Below are 18,761 nucleotides of genomic sequence, written 5' to 3'. Positions count from 1 at the left end.
CACTAAAATCTGTCTAAATGATATTTATTTTAATATAAAATGTATTCTTTCTGTATATAATATTCTGGTTTGTGCCATTACATTAATGATGTCAGTTTTTGCCTTCTGATTTGCATAGTTTCTGATCAGACAGAAGTCTACTCTAATTCTTACCTTTGATTTTCAATCAGTATATGATATATATTTCTTTTTTTTAAATTACTGCCTATAAGATTAACTTTTTAAAAGATTTTATTTATTTATACATGAAAGACACAAAGAGAGGCAGAAACACAGGCAGAGGGAGAAGCAGGCTCTTCATAGGGAGTCTGATGTGGGACTCGATCCCAGGAGGGGATCGAACAGAACAGAAGGCAGATACTCAACCTGAACAGAAGGCAGATACTCAACCACTAAGCCACCCAGATGTCCCTAAGGTTAATTCTTTATCTTTGATTGTAAGCAGTCTGAATATAATGTTTTTAGCAGTATTTAATTTTGTTTTGTTTTAGGTATTTATTCTACTTGAATCTGTTTGCATACTATTTACCCTTTCCTAGTAGTAGATCCCTATTGCTTGTTATTTGGTAATTGCTAGCATGGTTCTGTGGGGAGATACAGAGGAACAAGGGCAGATCTCTGTTTTTATGATCCAGGTTCAGTGTTAGGCAGATACTCTCTGCCTTTGCTTTGAAGTCATGCTTTCTTTTACCGTGTCTCCTCCTGGTAGCAGACATGTCTACTGTCTCTCATTTCTTTGGTATTTTTGAAGGAGGAGAATGTCTAGCTTTCCTCCAAAGTTAATGGACTGCCCATGGTATTAGTAAAATTTCCAAACCAAATTGCCCCACTTCCAGTGATATGGTTATTTTTTTCTTTTGCTTTTCACTGGGTCAGAATGGTACTGTGGCCTGGACTAATGAAATATTCTGTCCCTGACCAGGCAGCCTACAGCTTTTGTATAGTAGAAGAAAAGGGTCTTGGTGGAGCTCTGTACCTTTCCTATCATAGTGATAGTATCCTCTAGGTTTATCTCACCAATTGAGGCTCTCTATAATCACCCATTCTGTTCCTAATCTTATTCATGAGAATGGAATAGAGGTCCATGGAAAAGAGCCCCAGAGTGGGTGTGAACTCCCTGTGTCTATTGCTCCCAGTGATTCTATACTTTCATTACAGTTCACAGTCAACCTTCAGAAGTCCATTAAAATAAGGAGGTGAATTTTTCTTACTTGCTAGAAGACCATTCTGTGTCTTTTCTTCTCCAGTAAGTTAGTCAGTGTTCGCAAATCATTTCTATTGGATCATGGTGACGAGGTTCTTGGATATCCATCTATGTGTGGCCTTGTGACCTCAGTAATCTGGATTTCAGAAGCTTTGTTTTTTGTAGTCCATTTGATGTTTCTTGTTATGTTGAGACCTAGGATTTCAACAAATTCATGTATCTTTGGTAGAAGCAGAATCCCTGCATTACTACTAAATAGCAAGGACAGCAAAAGATTCCTAGGTGTTTCTAATATACAACTACAGTGGAGAATCCCAGAAACTTGAGTCCATGCATGGACTCTAATGCTGTGGTTTTGATTTTTGATCCTGGATACTGATTAGAGTTACTAGGGGACATTTTTTAACAATATTGATGCCCAAGTCCATCAGAAATTCTGGATGAATTGGTCTCAGCAGATCTTTAGCCCTGGATACTTTATTAAAACCTACCTTGTAGATTCTGATTTACAGCTAAGGAGAGGATCATTGTTCTTTTTCTTTTTTTAAGATTTTATTCATTTATTCATGAGAGACACACACAGAGAGAGGCAGAGACATAGGCAGAGGCAGAGGGAGAAGCAGGTTCCATGCAGGAAGTCCAATGCATGACTCGATCCTGGATCTCCAGGATCATGCCCTGGGCTGAAGGCAGATGCCCAACCACTGAGCCACCCAGGTCCCCGAGGATCACTGTTCTAATCAATCTAAATGGTATTGTAAGCGTGTGAAGTAACAAATTTTAGCATATGGACCATGATATTCTTAGATCTATTAAAATTACAAATTTCTTTGAAGGTACGTATTCATTTTGTAATCCTATTTCCTATAAGGAATTAACCAAGGTCACTTTTTCTTTTTAACTTGGAGAAAGATATTCTACCTGAGGCTACATCCAAACTACAGTTACAGATTATGTGAGATCATTACAGTGATTTGGCTTTGTGAGCTAAGGAGAAAAGTGTCTTTTCCAAGGACTAAAATTAGCCCTTTGGGGTCTTCTTTTTTTGTTTGTTTGTTTGTTTGTTTTTCCTTTGGGGTCTTCTAATATCATGATTGGGTAGTCCATCAGCTTAGGTTCCTCTGAAGAGTCTGAACAGAGTGTTAGAAATATGGAAACAACAAACAAGAACATATGTGTTCTTTATATGATCTGGTTTTCATGACCCAGTTCAGTACATATGGATATTATACTGTCAGATTCATCAAGTACTTTATATTTAACACATACTTGCTACTCAGAAGATAAATAAGTCAAATAGTTACCAGGCAAGTTTTAGAAGCTTTTCTCTGAGGTTTTGATTTACAAAAGAACACTGTTAATAAAATATTGTTACGCAATCAAATTTATTAGTGAGCAAAAACACAGAAATTTTGGAAAGTATAGGGAATCTGAGATATAGAAAACTTGAAAATATAAAATTTGTAATGCTTGATGAGATGAGCACTGGGTGTTATTCTGTATTTGGACAAATTGAACACCAATAAAAAATAAATTTATTAAAAAAATAAAATAAAATAATTGTAATGCATAAAATTAAAGGGCCAAAATATTACATTAAAATATATAAAAACATCAAAATAATAAGTAAGCATAGGTAAAAGCGTGATTCCAAAATAGTGCAGGATTTATGCTATTAAAGAAAAAAGTTAAGAAGTGTCAACTCTGAATCTTATAGAGTTCAATATTTTAACTTTTCTGTTATAACCCATCTGGTGATGAGGAGGCCCCCTGAAGCCCAGTTATGGGTTGTTTCAAAAAAGCAGCTGTAAAACTAGTCTTCCAATTAGACTTTTGCCAAGAAAGATTAAAGACTGGGCAGAAAGGAGAGCAAATTGCTAGGTTTTAACCTTTTAAAGCATTTTTAGCAAGACCCAAGCTCCCAAATACTTCCTAAGCACTATTTTATTTCTACAAGAGAAGTAAGTTTTAGATAGTAATTTGTCATAAGATTTGTGACCCTTTAAAGGTAAACTTCCCACCCATGAGCCATCATAAGAAACTCAACACTTTTGAGCAATACAATTTATCTATCTTGCACATATTTAATTTTTAAGGAATTTTTCTTGTTTTGCCACACTTTCAAATAATTGAGTTCATCTTATTCATCTGACAATCACCTCAGAACTTAAAAAATTTATTTAGTGCAAACATGAGAAAGTATGATTTTTATTTTTTAATCTTATTTTTTAAAGATTTATTTATTTATTTATGAGAGACAGAGAGAGAGAGAGAGAGAGAGAGAGAGGCAGAGACACAGGCAGAGGGAGAAGCAGGCCCCATGTAGGAGCCCTACGTGGGACTCATCCGGGGTCTCCAGGATCACACCCTGGGCTGAAGGCGGTGCTAAACCGCTGAGCCAACCAGGCTGCCCAACAGTATGATTTTTAAAATAAAGTGGATATCATGCCTTGAAGAACCATTTCCATTAAGCACATTTTATTTTTTTTCTATTAAATTTCCAATTTAGCAGTGAAAAATACCCTAATATATAACTATTGAATGTTCATGACAGCATATTCATGTTGCCTTTTCTAAAACTAAGAGTATGCCACATCTGCCATTGGTAAAAGAGTAAGAAGAGTTCAGCAATTTTCTTTTGTCCAATCCTAGGGTAAGAGGTCAGATGAAAGCAAATGTAAGATCTTATAGCTACACAATTATAGGCTTAGGTGCCTGGGGAAAGAGCACTCAGACTTTGTTCTAAAGATGCAAAAGAAAAACATAAGGCTCATAAGAGAACCACTCCAACCAAACAGGGCAATATTTGGAATCAATATCTGAAGTCTCCAGAGTCATTCTGTGAGAGCATACCTTTCATGACAGATATGGAAAGACATGTTTTAAGTAGAATTTAAGGACTTAAATTTGTAGGTAGTCAGAAATACTTATGGTATATAAGCAATAAATTCTTTTAGTATAAAATGTTAAAGAAATAAAGAAGTACATGACTTGGGAAAATGTTAGATTTGAGTAAAGGCAGAGGTTAGATATCAAGTGCACTGCGCAATAATATCTAACAGCACTTTTGTAAGCAGAGTAGGTTTAATGGGTCTGGCTGTCTGAGTGTTTTGTTGTGTCTTGTTTCCCATTAATGTTTTACCACTCAGCATGTGTCCTCCTGGAACACGCATGTTAAATAAAAGCAGTTGACCTGAAAGATAATGAGGATCATTCTGTGGATAATATACATGTAATAACATTGCTCTGCTAAAATTTCTTAACAATAGAATAATCAACAAAAAATGCAAAGGTATATGAAGAGCAAATTTTCAAATTAAGTATTAAAATACCAGTTTCTGAGGCACCAGGGGTTGCTGAGTTAGTTGAATGTCTAACTCTTGATTTCAGCTCCAGTCATGATCACAGGGTAGGGAAATGGAGCCCTGTGTTGGGCTCCGTGCTCAGCAGGGAGTCTGCTTGAGATTCTCTCTATCTCCTTCTCCCTCTGCCCTTCCCCACCTAAAATAAAGAAATAAATTTTAAAAAAATAAATAAAAAATAAAATGCCAGTGTACTAGACATAAATAAATATCAGAAAATATATTTCCATAGTAGTCAGGGCTAAATTATTAGCTTGCACTAAAAAAAAAAAGTTTTTAAAACCTAACTTTTGAGTCATAACTTGTTTGCATAATCCTCTGTACTTCCATATAGATTTATTTTAGTGCTGATAGATTTATTTCAATCCTTATACAATTGATTATCTTTTTCCTCTTTTGTATTACACCATCAGCTCAATTAAGGTACCTGGCAGGGTTTCTGCTGCCTAGTTGTCTCTAACTAATTATTCACTGAATGAATAAGTCATGATGAATTTTTCCTCTACTCATGAGTTGACAAACTTTTTCTTATATAAGGGCCAGATAACACATATTTTAAGCTTTTTGGGCTTCAGAAGTTGTCTTTGCATATCATTCTTTATAAATTATACAATTAAAAAAAAAATAAAACCCATCCCTTACATGAAGGTTGTACCATAAAAGGCCATGGGCAAGATTTAGCCCACAGGCCGTAGTTTACAGATCCCTATTCTCTATATTAAATATATCCTAATTTGACTTCTAAAACTCCTTCTAGTTTTCTGGATTCCTTTCAGTGGTATAGAAGAACTGGCCACTATCAGCTCAATAGATGAACTTGGCAAACAGCATTTAAGGCCTGTGTGTGTGTGTGTGTGTGTGTGTGTGTGTTCGATGAGTCTGTTTATCAGCATACCACTGTTTAAGTTTAAAGAAATAAAATAGGAATTTTATTTAGGGATACCATTAGGCATCCCCATTAAGTTTGAAGTTCTGTTAACAAAAACAAAATTTAAGAATAAGCATGTTTTATGTAAATTTGGGACATATATAGAAAATAATTTTTTCCTCATCTGAAATTCAAATTTAATTGGGAATCTTGTTTTTTTATTTGTTAAATCTGGCAACACTATCTGCATCAATTGGAGATCTTTTGCAAAATGGTGTAAGAACTATAAAGTATAATGGTCATATTAAAAAATGACCACTACAAAATAGAAACTAGAAACTATTTTATCTACTTTTTAATAATAGCTTGTGTTATTTTTCCTTATTATTAACGTAATAGCTGTATCTTTTAAAAAGATATTAAAGACAAATCCTGTCATTCTCTGGCTATATTACATCATTCATGTTATTCATTTAGTCTATATTATCCTTACTATTATAATAATAATTGAGAACTTACTCAGTGCCAGGGACTAGGTTATATGCTTTACAAACATTTTTCTCATTTAATATGTGCAAAATACTCCATTGTATAGATGAAGAAACTCATCAGAGGTTAAGAATCAGTTTAAAACAAAACATCAATAAAAGTTTAAGGAGAAAAATCTCAAAGATCACATGATTAGCACAGGATGGAATTTCTGTTTTTATTCAGATTTTTTGTTTAAATTATATAGACTAGTCCAATTGCTAGCTATGAAACAAAGCTTTATATAACTGTCCTTTGCCCCTCTAGAGATTATTTCCCTCTTTGGAACATTTCTAGACTGTTCTCTTTATATCATTTTTCTTCTCTGATGATGCTTACTGATTTATATAGTTTTAAAAAAGAACAATGGTGTCTTATTTATATGTGTATTCCCAACTGTATTTACATTATATTCCCAACACTCTTTTATATTTATGTGAGTTTAAAAGTATATTTTGTGAATAATTTATTAGCATTGAATAATTAATAATGATAGATTAATATTTAATGACGTGATTGCCCAGTGTATTTGTTGAATGAATGCAAAGAGTGCAATTTTTTATATTAAAATTTTCTGGTTTGAAACTAAATTTATAGAAATTACTGAAAACTCCAAAAGGAGTGACTTTTGTGAGCTACCAAGCAGAGACCTTGGCACTGAAAAATTAGAGAGATGACAAGAATAAAATAGCCTTACTCTTCAGTAGTGTATATTTTTCTGGGGAAGACAGACAGATACAATATACACAGTGGTGGTAAATGCAATGAAGAAATATAAAGCAAAATGAGTAGATAAAAAGTTATTGTAGGGGATGTGATATTTTATATAAGAAATTTTCTAAAAGACAATACTGATAAGGTGATCTGTGAGCAGAGATTTGAAGAAAATAAAGTACCATTCATCTATTTAGGAAAATAGTATTCCAGGCAGAAAGAAAATCTAGTGCAAAAACTTTGAGCAGAGGTGTACTTGAGGTATTCAGTGGAGACCCATGAGACTAATGATACTAATATAGCAAGGTGACATCAATCCACTACTTAAAACTCTGGCTCTCCTGCTGCTGTTTGGAGAATATTCCATAGAAGAGCAATAGTGAAAACATGGGGACGCCTGTGTGACTCAGATAGTTAAGCATCTGCCTTTGGCTCAGGTCATGATCTCCAGGTCCTGGGATCGAACCTCCATGTCCTGCTCCCTGCTCAGCAGGAAGTTTGCTTCCCCCTCTACCTCCACCTCTCCCCTCGTGCGAGCTCTCTCTGTCTCTCTCTGTCCCTGTCTGCTGCCTCTCTCTCTCTCTCTCTCTCTCTCTCTCTCTATCTATCTCTTTCCACACACACATGTATATCTCAAATGAATAAATAAAATCTTTTTAAAAAAGAGTGAAAATATGGAGGTTAGGAAGTTATTAAAGCCTAGAAAATATGTTCCTTTAAACAATTCTTGTTCTGAAATAATTTTACTTTAAAAGACAGCAATTATTTGGTAACTAATTCATAAATTTAACTGTAAAATTTACTTGTCAGACCATATTATATACTCTTTAATTAAAATTATAAAACAAATGGGAAATATAGATTTGAAAGGAAAAACATGTAAGCCCTACTGTGTGCCAGGCTCTGTTAGGTTAATTTCATCAAGAAACTACTCTGGAAGGACAACGGGGTTGCTCAGCGGTTGAGCGGTCTGCCTTTGGCTCAGTTCGTGATCCCGGCACACCGGATCCAGTCCCACATCGGGCTCCTTGCGGGCATCCTGCTTCTCCCTATTCCTGTTTCTCTGCCTCTGTGTGTGTGTGGTGTGTGTGTGTGTGTGTGTCTCATGAATAAATAAATAAAATCCTTAAAAAAAAAAAAACAGAAACTACTCTGGAGCACTTTTGTGTGTGTGTGTGTCAAGATTTTATTTATTTATTTGAGAGAAAGAGAGGCAGATTCCTTGTGGAGCAGGAAGCCTGATGTGGGACTCAATCCCAGGACTCTGGGATCATGACCTGAGCCAAAGGCAGAACTTAACTGACTGAGCCACCCAAGGCACCCTGTTCTGGAGCATTTTTATAATTAAATTGACTTTTATCATTGTACAACACTTTCTTTGGGATGTGAGAAAGAAACAAGACTATTTGAGTAATTGCTAATGTAAAAATCACAGTTGCTTTTACTTATTTATTTTTTGTTCCATTGTTTCCTCATGGTTTCCCTCCTGCTCAATGACTCCTTGGCATGTTAGGGTCCTTTTTTTTGTAGAAATTACATCGAATCATTTATTAAATTATGTTTTTAAACTTTCAAAATGTGCTCATTAGTGCTAAATTTATTCCACTCGGCAAAAACCACTTGGCAATAATATTAAAATAAAATAAACATTGAGTGTGAGCTATGACAATTTGGAAATTCATATAAGTGCAATTTTCTTTTCTTTTGTTTCTTGGAGGCTGTACATTAAATTCATACAACAGATTGCTCCTAACTCTAAAAAAAAAAAAAAACTGGGGTGGGGATGGGGACAGGAAAAGTGATGCTGCCATTCCTCTAGGAAGGCAGATAACAACTAGCAATGAGAACTAGAAAACCAGCTGGCAGTACTATTAACCCAATCTCAGCCTGGCCCTAGATGTGGCTGGGAATAGCTGTTGATGGAGAATATTAATTCCTTCACTTTCCATGCAGTAAAGTATAAGGCAACACAGGGAACATATGAGCTGGAGCACAGGGTAAGAGGGATTGATGTTGAAGAGGAGGATTTAGTTAGGATCCTAAAGGCAGGTGTACAGACTCTGGAATCCATCAGCCTCCTAAAATGACTGAGGTATTAGTACATTCTCCCCTGGTGCCTCTGTAATTGTGTTCCTCTTTAGGGATTCCAAGTATGTCAAAAGACAGTTTTAGAGAATATATGTTTGCCTTGAGAAGAAAATCTGTATCTGAGAACAAATGTTTTGCTTATTAAGTTCAACAAATGAATTTTATTTATTTGATTTTTTAGAAAATTTTGTAACATTTCACATACTTTTTTTTCAATAACTCCTAAGTGCGAGGAATTATCTCAGGCCCTTGCAAGATACATATCATCCTATCTGTAATAAAATTCAGCAGAAGTATTAGATGATAGAAAACAAATACTAATGATAGAACTATGTGCTTATGCATTTTAATTTGGGATATGAACATAAATGGACCTTCTATATTTCTATGCTCTAGGGGAGCATAATGGGTTTTTTTCTTAGGAAAAACAGAGTTGGTTTTATCTAATTAACATTTATTTAGCTTCTGTCATGTGTTGGGTGCTATGTAGTGAGTATGGTAGCCAACAGGGAAGACACAGTCTCTAATGTAATGATACTCTCACTGTATTTATTTGGGAATTAAGGTATATAAGATATGTATGTTCCAAGCCATCATTAATAATTGAGAATAAAGCAGATTGGTATATGAAAATGAGATTGGTGAAGACTATGTTAAAGTTATTAATTTTTTGTTGCTGCCAATAAAAAGCATTATAATTTACCTTTAACTTGCATAAAAGTGCTCAAAGGAAAGAAACATCTCAAAATAGGTATGGTGGGACATACAACACTATAACAGAACAGTAAGTGGAGCAGAAACATGACCCCAAAAAACATACAGTCATGTTTGTCTTGGCACTTCTAGCTCTAGTTTAAGTAAGGAGTAATTTGAACTCAATTTTAGAAATATAATTTATATTATCTGCAAATTATCTTCAAATTAATGGCCAATAAATATATGTAGTTCATTCTATGAGTAGCTCAAGTCATTCTCAATTAAAATTAAGTGTTAATGATACATAAACCAGGCAGATGTTTATGTCTAATAGGTTGTCCTCAAAATTCTAGTGCCTAAAATAAGCAGATTAAACAAAACTCTCAACAGAAAGATAAAATAGGGGGCACCTGGGTGGCTCAGTTGGTTAAGCATCTACCTTTGGCTCATGTCATGATCTCAGGGTTTTAGGATCAATCCCCATATTGGGGTCCCTGATCAGTGTGGAGTCTGCTTCTCCCTCTCTGTCTCTGAGAGACTCAGAGACTTCGTGCTCACTCTCACTCAAATAAATAAATAAATAAAATATTTAAAGCAAGAAAGACAAAATGGTTGGTAATATCAAAGCCACTTGAAAAATTTTTTGAAAGAGAGCAGTCATGCCTGGCTACCAGTCCTGAACTATCTCAGGAAACCCTGATTCATTGGCCTAGGATGCTCCCTCCATTCTGGTTTTTCAAAAAGTCATCAATGATCCTGATGCACAGGTAAGTTTGAAATATCTGAAACATGCCTGCTTTAACAAGGCTTATGTCACATTTTAGCTTCTCAAATAGAAAACACAGATTTAGAGGACTCAGGTTTATATCTTAGGTGAACAAGCTATGTACAAGGGAGAAATTTTAAGTAAAGCCACTATTTACAAATATATCATATATTTCCCATTATTATTTCTTCCCCATTATTATTTCTTCTAAAAATCACTTTATTAACCTTGCCTTCAAGTTACTCTATGCACAAAAAAATTATAAACTCTCACTTATCTTTAAATATCTGGGATTCCTTTGCAAACCAGGTCCACCACAGTTTTCCGTTTCATATTCTGGCAATGGTATCACCTCACTATTTTTCCAGGAAGATTTCCATTATCTCTTTGAAATCCCAGACATGCTTTACATATAATGTTTTCTTGTTTATCCAAGTCCTAGTTGTATTGCTGTCAGAAGGCCTTTCAAGGTATCACAGTCCTCAGCTTTTCTACAAGGAGTCAGAGCTCCTCCACTTTATTCTTATACAAGCTCCAGCATCCCACAGGCAGCATGGCAGGAAATAAGAACAGGGATCAAACAGTATGTGAGGAAGATCTTATAGTTGATCAATAACTTGCTGATGCTGGCATTAGCATTAATAATTCTAAGGAAAATAATATTTATAAAGATTTACCCATTATTTCAAGTTTTTCACTAATGAAGACTGCATGAACAATACAAATCTAAGAGGTTTTACTATAATTGACATTGTTCAATAGTGGCAATTAAAATTAGTCATTCCAAAGAAACTTGACAGGTCAAAGTTCAATTAAACTTTAAAAGAAGCGAAAGTCTGGATATTTAGCCAGTTCTGAAACAGTTCTCTACAATGATGAACAACAACAAAAAATGCCACACAGACGCTTCAAATGAGAATGATAGGCACAAAGCATCAGTTTTACCCCAAAAGTAAGGCTTCGATTCGTTTGTGCTCTAAGTATGATAGAATAAGCCAATTTGTGTTTAATGAGGAGATACCAAGAATAGTTACAGAAAAAAATAGGTCATAATTCTATCCTGTAAAGATATAGTGTTAGACTACCTCCTAATTAGCCCATGACATTTTCTTAAAGGCAAGTGAGGCATCTGGGCATAGAAATGTCCAATTGTACCACATAACTTTGACGTGTATTTTAGGCCAAGCTACTCTTCTCATTAATGAAGCATCTAAAACACCTTTCTACTTATGAAGGCCACAGGTTTTAAGGGTGACTGCTTTTCCTCTGAACTAATTTCCTTCAAAACCTTCTTCTGCATTCACTTTTTCTTGCTTTCTTCTTTCCTAGCATTTTCCTACTTAAAATATGCTTCTTATAACTTCTTCTTATAATATAGAACTAACAGTGGTTGAAGTTCTAAAGCTCATATCATTAAAATGAAGGCATTTTATTGTTACAACATAAGGTTTGCTTATGTTAATTGATCAACTAGTAGCCATGCAAAATTACTTTAATCCCCATCTGAAATATATAGATAGTCCTTATCAGCTTACTAAAAAGAGACTTTTGAAAAGTTACTAGGTATAACAGAAGACAAACTATATAGGAATTTTATTATTTTTAATCCAAATAAAGCAGACTCTGAATTATTTAATTAAAGATTATGAGGATACCTCACAGAAAACTGTCACCCTCGAATAAACCTGAGACTGCTTCTTTAGGATGCCAAATACCACAACATCTGTTTAATTCAAGAAAGGAATATATTCTGTTAGAATTATAAATAGATACTTTTTGCAGGGAATAGAGTAGCAGATGGCTGGAGATGACTGTCCACACCAGAGAGTTAGCAAAGGTTAAAAAAAGACTTGTATAAGATATTAGTAATTTTGCCACTTACCTCTCTTTTATACCTCTCTCTCTATATTTTATAAAGATATCTTTTATATATAGTACTTAAGGGAGTGTTTAAACAATCATTGCGTGTGGTATGAATAACCATGAACTGAGTAAGTTAAATCTTCTCATAGATATTTTTCTATTGAAATTTGCCATTTTGGAACCAATTTAGAGAAGCTTCAGTTGATAACCACGGTTGTACAGAATAATTATCATTGCACTGAAGACATAAACTAATAAAGAAACAATCACCTCATTTATGAACCTGCTGTACATCTGGCATGGAACTGAGCAATATATACAATATATCATGCAATAATACTAATACACAAGGAAATGTTATCATCCCTACTATAAAAAAAAAATGAATCTAAATGACAACCAAAGACAATCAGTAAATAATAGTCATAGTTAGGACATAAACACAGTCTCTTTAATTCTCAAGCTACCACTTTGTCCTATGCATTTTTTATAGATCCCTGTTTTCATTATGTTACCCACACATTGCTATGTTGATATTGCCTTCACATCAGATCATTAACTCTTTTTTTTTTTCAGATCATTAACTCTTAAGGCAAAATTTAATGACTTTTTTTTTTTTTTTACTGGAAAAAGTGAGACTTTTGCTTTGACTCAGTGTATAAACTCAATAGGAAACCTTGGTCATCCCACAGGGGGGATGTGTGTGTGTGTGTGTGCGTGTGTGTGTGTGAACACTTGACATGATATTTAACATTTTTTAAATGCCATAATCAATGTTTTAACATAGCATGATATTGTACTGAGTTCCTACATTTCAGTTTCCTCTAAAATTCAGTACATAGCCTTTTATTGCAGGAGCTGAATGATTGACATTTTGGTACCATATTCATTTCATACCTCTTCTTTATCTACCCTACTACAGAATAGATGAAGTAAAGCACTTTTCTTTCGATGGAGTTCCATGAAACAACGGATCTATTACACCTTTCCAAATATCCTCAAATCTCTCTCACATACCTGAACTGAAGCTAGCTGGCAAATAAAAGAAGTGGAGACTATCAACCTATCCCACTAGTCCCATATGGGTTCTAAGAGTACTGAGGTTGGATGTTACAGATTTTATTTTATTTTTAAAAGATTTTATTTTATTTATTCATGAGAGACACAGAGAGAGGGAGAGAGGCAGAGACACAGGCAGAGGGAGAAGCAGGCTCCATGCAGGGAGCCTGACATGGGACTTAACCCCAGGTCCCCAGGATCAGGCCCTGGGCTGAAGGCAGCGCTAAACCGCTGAGCCACCCAGGCTGCCCTGTTACAGATTTTAGTACCCACTGATAAAGATAACTCATAAAGAACTCTTTCTTTTCTTTTTCTATAAGAAAATAATCTAGGGCCTGCTTTCAAATTATGGTACAGTATAATAATAGCAGCTAATATTATTGAAAGTGTATTATGTGAAAGGCACTCTTCTATGTACTGTATATATAATATGTATATGTTAATTCATCTGTTCTTAATAACAACCCCATGTCCTAGATGTCAGGTTGGCAGTGTTCTCCGGGTGTTTGAGAAGAGAACATGTCCCTAATTTGCAAGTTAAAGTTGTTATTGACAGTATTTAAAATAAAATGAAAATTCTATTTAAGAATGTCATTTTTAACAGAATCACCTACCATCTTTTATTTCCTGATATCATTTGCAGGTCTTAACTGGTGTTGATGAGAGTTGCTATGCTCCTAATTCAGAACAATTAACTTTGATTAGTAGATCAATTTGCAACCTTGAAATTAAGTTCTGACAGATAAAAATCTTCAAATAGTATATATTCTGTATTTTTAATTAAGTACGATGAAGTTCATTATGTAATCAGTGAGTACAAAGAAATAAGTTGTTTGCATGGAAACTATAGCTCATAGTAAAATGTTTTATTTCTTTTTATTCTCAAAGAGAATGTGCACAAAATAAATACATTTCTTTTAACCAAGAAAAAGATTGTATAAAGAGTTGTACCAGAAGTAAATTACATGTGATGTATATACCAACCACCTTAGAATTTTTGTATCAGGCACAGTGTGGTATATAGTAAGGAGCAGATACTCTTAAATAGAGTAACAAATCTGTTCTCAAAGTACAGACCTTCCTTGACTAATGGGGGGGATGGGTTATGTCCTGATAAATCCATTTTAAGTTGAAAATATCATAAGTCAAAAATGTATTTAATACATCTAACCTACCAAACATCATCATTAAGTGTAACCTACCCTAAGCACACTCAGAACACTTACATTAGCTTACAGGAGGGAAAATCATCTCACACAGAACCCATTTTATAATCAATTGTTGATTGTCTCACTTGAGATTTATTTATTTAATTTATTGAATAATTGTACTGAAAGTGAAAAACAGAATGACCATATGAATATTAATGACTGTAAATGTATCAGTTGTGTACCCTCATGCTTGCATGGATGACTGGGAACTATGGCTTGCTGTAGCTTCCCATCATGAGAAGTATCACATTCCATATTGGTAGTCCAGGAAAAGATCAAAATTCAAAGTACTATTTCAACTGAATACATACTACTTTCACACCATCATAAATCTTGAAAACTGTAAGTTGAAACATTATAAGTCAGGGACTGTCTGTAGTGCTATAATTCATTAGTTAATTGATGTAAGAAGGTATGCTTTTTCTCATCTGTACAATAGGAATACACATACTGATTTCACGAGTTAATCATCAGGATTACATAAAAGTAATATGAACCTTGGTATTAATTTAGTAATAGTTCTATAAATCCCAAAATGTATTTACATTTTCACAGAAACTCTTCTGTATCAATGTTATTATCACTATAACTATTAATATTTTGTTAAATAATCAACCTAGAATATATTACTTTCTAAACATCCGATTCAATTGTTTTTTTCAGACAACTCATTGTTAGTATACAAAAACTATGAATTTTGTATATTAATTTTGTATCCTGCAACTTTACTGAATTCATTGATTAGATCTAACAGTTTTTGGTTGTGTTGGGATTTTATGTATATAAAATCATGTTATCTGTAGATAGAGACAATTTTACTTCTTCCTTTCCAGTTCTGATACCATTTCTTGCTTTTCTTGCCTCATTGCTCTAGCTAGGACTTCTAAGTACTATGTTGGGTAGGAGTGTGAGAGTGGATACCCTTGTCCTTTTTCTGATCTTAGAGGAAAAGCTTTCAACCTTTCACCATTGAGTATGATGTTAGCTGTTGGCTTGTCATATATGACCTTTAGAATGGTTATATATGTTTCTTCTGTACCTGCTAACTGAGGTTTTTTTATTATTATTATGAATGACTGTTAAATTTTATAAGATGCTTTTTCTGCATCTATTGAGGTAATTGTGATTTTTTCCCTTTCATTCTATTAGTGTGATAGATCACATTGATTTGCATATGTCAACCATCCTTACATCCCAGAGTAATTCCCACTTGGTCATGACATATGATTGTTTTAATGTGATATTGAGTTCTGTTTGCTAGTATTTCACTGAGAATTTTTGTATCTATATTCATTAGGGATATTGGCCTATACCTTCTCTGGTTTGGGTATAAGAATAATGCTGGCCTTGTAAAGTGAGCTTGGGAGTGTTCCCTCCTCTTTGATTTTTTGGAAGAGTTTGAGAAAAATCGATGTTAAGGTTTTTTTTTTTTAATAATAAATTTATTTTTTATTGGTGTTCAATTTGCCAACATACAGAATAACACCCAGTGCTCATCCCGTCAAGTGCCTCCCTCAGTGCCCGTCACCCATTCACCCCCCACCCCCGCCCTCCTTGCCTTCAACCACCCCTAGTTCATTTCCCAGAGTTAGGAGTCTTTATGTTCTGTCTCCCTTTCTGATATTTCCTACCAATTTCTTCTCCCTTCCCTTCTATTCCCTTTCACTATTATTTATATTCCCCAAATGAATGAGAACATATGATGTTTGTCCTTCTCTGATTGACTTATTTCACTCAGCATAATACCCTCCAGTTCCATCCACGTTGAAGCAAATGGTGGGTATTTGTCATTTCTAATGGCTGAGGAATATTCCATTGTATACATAAACCACCTTTTTTGTTTTGTTTTGTTTTGTTTTGTTTTTGAGAGGGAGAGAGTGCTGTGTACAGGGAGGGTGGGCAGAGGGAGAATCACCATAAGTAAATGCCATGCCCAGCATGGAGCCCAACACAGAACTTGAGCTCATGACCCTGAGATCATGACCTGAACTGAAATCAACTGTTGGACAGTAGATTGGTAATCAACTGTTGCCCTGATGTTAAGAATTTTTTAAATGTTTAGTAAAATTCACCCATGAAGACATTTGGTCTGGGACTTTTCTTCTCTTTAGTGGGAGATTTTTGATTATTAATTATTGATTCAATCTTCTTACTAGTTATTGGTCTATCTCGATTTTTAATTTCTTTGTGATTAAGTCTTGCTAAGTTTTATGTTTCTAGGAATTTTTTCATTTTTTCTAGGTTGTCCAGTTTGTTTGCATATAGTTGTTCATAGTACCCTCTTATGATATTATGGTCCTTTCAATTTCTGTAGTATCAGTTGTAATGTTTCTTTTTTCATTTATAATTTTATTGATTTGGGTCATTTCTCTTCTCCTTTGGTCAGGATAGCTAAGGCTTTGTAAATTTTATTTCTGTTTTCAAAGAATCAACTATTAGTTTTGTTAATCTTTTCTATTGTTTTTCTGTTCTCTATTTTATTTATATTTATTAATTTTGAGCTCAATTTCTTCTTCTTTTTCTAGTTCCTTAAGGCTTTGAGATAAGTTGTTGATTTGGTATCTTTCTTGCTTTTTAACATAGATGTTTATTGCTATGAACTTCATTCTTAGAGCTGCTTATGCCATACCCGAAAAGTTCTGGTATATTGTGTTTTCATTTTGTTTTATCTCAAGAAACTTTTTTGTTTCCCCTTTAATTTCTCTTCTGACCAATAAGTTGTTTAGAATACTGTTGTTTAATTTACATGCATTCATGGAATTTCCAGTTTTTTTGTTATTGATTTCTAATTTCATGCCATTGTGGCCAGAGGAGATATCTGGTATGATTTCTGTCTTCTTGAATTTGCTAAGACTTGCTTTGGCTTAACATATAGTCTATCCTAGACAATACTCCATGTGCATTTGAAAAGAATAAATAGGGATCCCTGGGTGGCGCAGTGGTTTGGCGCCTGCCTTTGGCCCAGGGCGCGATCCTGGAGACCCGGGATCGAATCCCACATCGGGCTCCCGGTGCATGGAGCCTGCTTCTTCCTCTGCCTGTGTCTCTGCCTCTCTCTCTCTCTCTGTGACTATCATAAATAAATAAAAATAAAAAAAAGAATAAATAGAATGTTCTGTATGTGACTCTTAGGTCTTTTTAGTCTATAGTGCTGTTAAAATCTACTGTCTCCTTATTGGTGCTCTGGCTGGATAATCTATTCATTGTTAATAATGGGGTATTAAATTCCCCAATTGTATACTATTAATTTCTCCTTTTATGTCTGTTTTTTTCTTTATATATTTAGTTTTTCTAATGTTGGGCTCATGCATTTGTGTGTTATATTTTCTTGGTTCTCTGATCTCTTTATCATTCTTTAATGACTTTCTTTGTCTCTTTTAACCAGTTTAAAGTCTATTTTGTCTTATTTAAGTATAGTAACTCCTGGGTTTTTTTTTTTTAAGTTATAGGGAATAAAGTTTATTTTGACAGATAGTGTTAAACAAAATTAAAGTTGCATACATTAGTAACATAACTCAACATCCTTAATTTGGTATAAGTGTGACATTTTCCTGTGTTCTGCTAAATCACCATAACTTAAACTGCTTTATAAAACTGGTACGTTGAAATTTAGCTTTACTGTTTTCGCTTACGCTCTGATTCCAAACAAAACTTTTCATAAGCTTCTTCTATCTCTGGGTCCATCTCATCATCAATATCATCCAAGTATGGATCACCAGCCCCTGATAAATCTGTCCCATTTTCTTCATAATCTGGAAAAAAGTCTTCTCTTTCAAGTAACTCTTGATATTTCTCTTGGTAATCTGTATCAGCCACGGTGAAAGGAACACCATCAGAGGTATAAAATGTTGGTTCATTCATAAAATAGTTAGGATCATTTTCTGGTGTTGCTTCTCTGTATGTTGAAGTTGCATGGACTCTACCCCAGTTCCTTGACTGGAGTTCTACAAGCTTCAAGAGCATCTGTTTCACATCTCTGCTGCAATTTGCATCTAGGACAACATTTTCAATTCTGTTTGTTTGTTTTGGTTGTCATTTGCTTGAAATGTCTTTTTCCATCCCTCTACTCTCGGTCTATGTGTGTCTTTAAGTTTAAAATTAGTTTCTTAATGCTCTGCATCACTTGCCATCAGGGAAATACAAATCAAAACCACAATGAGCTACCACCTCACACCAGTGAGAATGGGGAAAATTAACAAGGCAAGAAACCACAAATGTTGGAGAGGATGCGGAGAAAAGGGAACCCTCTTACACTGTTGGTGGGAATGTGAACTGGTGCAGCCACTCTGGAAAACTGTGTGGAGGTTCCTCAAAGAGTTAAAAATAGACCTGCCCTACGACCCGGCAATTGCACTGCTGGGGATTTATGCCAAAGATACAGATGCAATGAAACACCGGGACA

At 34.6% G+C, this 18,761-nt stretch overlaps 1 protein-coding gene and 1 pseudogene across 3 annotated transcripts in view; one reads left to right on the top strand and one right to left on the bottom strand.

Annotated features, from left to right (window-relative positions):
- The window catches only part of LOC144281363 (large ribosomal subunit protein uL10 pseudogene), a 30,701-nt pseudogene extending 12,379 nt beyond the window's left edge, over nt 1–18,322 (bottom strand).
- The window catches only part of LRRTM4 (leucine rich repeat transmembrane neuronal 4), a 698,247-nt gene that overhangs the window by 269,572 nt on the left and 409,914 nt on the right, over nt 1–18,761 (top strand). The gene's annotated exons all lie outside the window — the stretch shown is intronic.

This window comes from Canis aureus, chromosome 12 (assembly GCF_053574225.1).
Source record: "Canis aureus isolate CA01 chromosome 12, VMU_Caureus_v.1.0, whole genome shotgun sequence".
NCBI lineage: Eukaryota > Metazoa > Chordata > Mammalia > Carnivora > Canidae > Canis > Canis aureus.
This window is presented reverse-complemented; position numbering and strand designations above follow the sequence as displayed.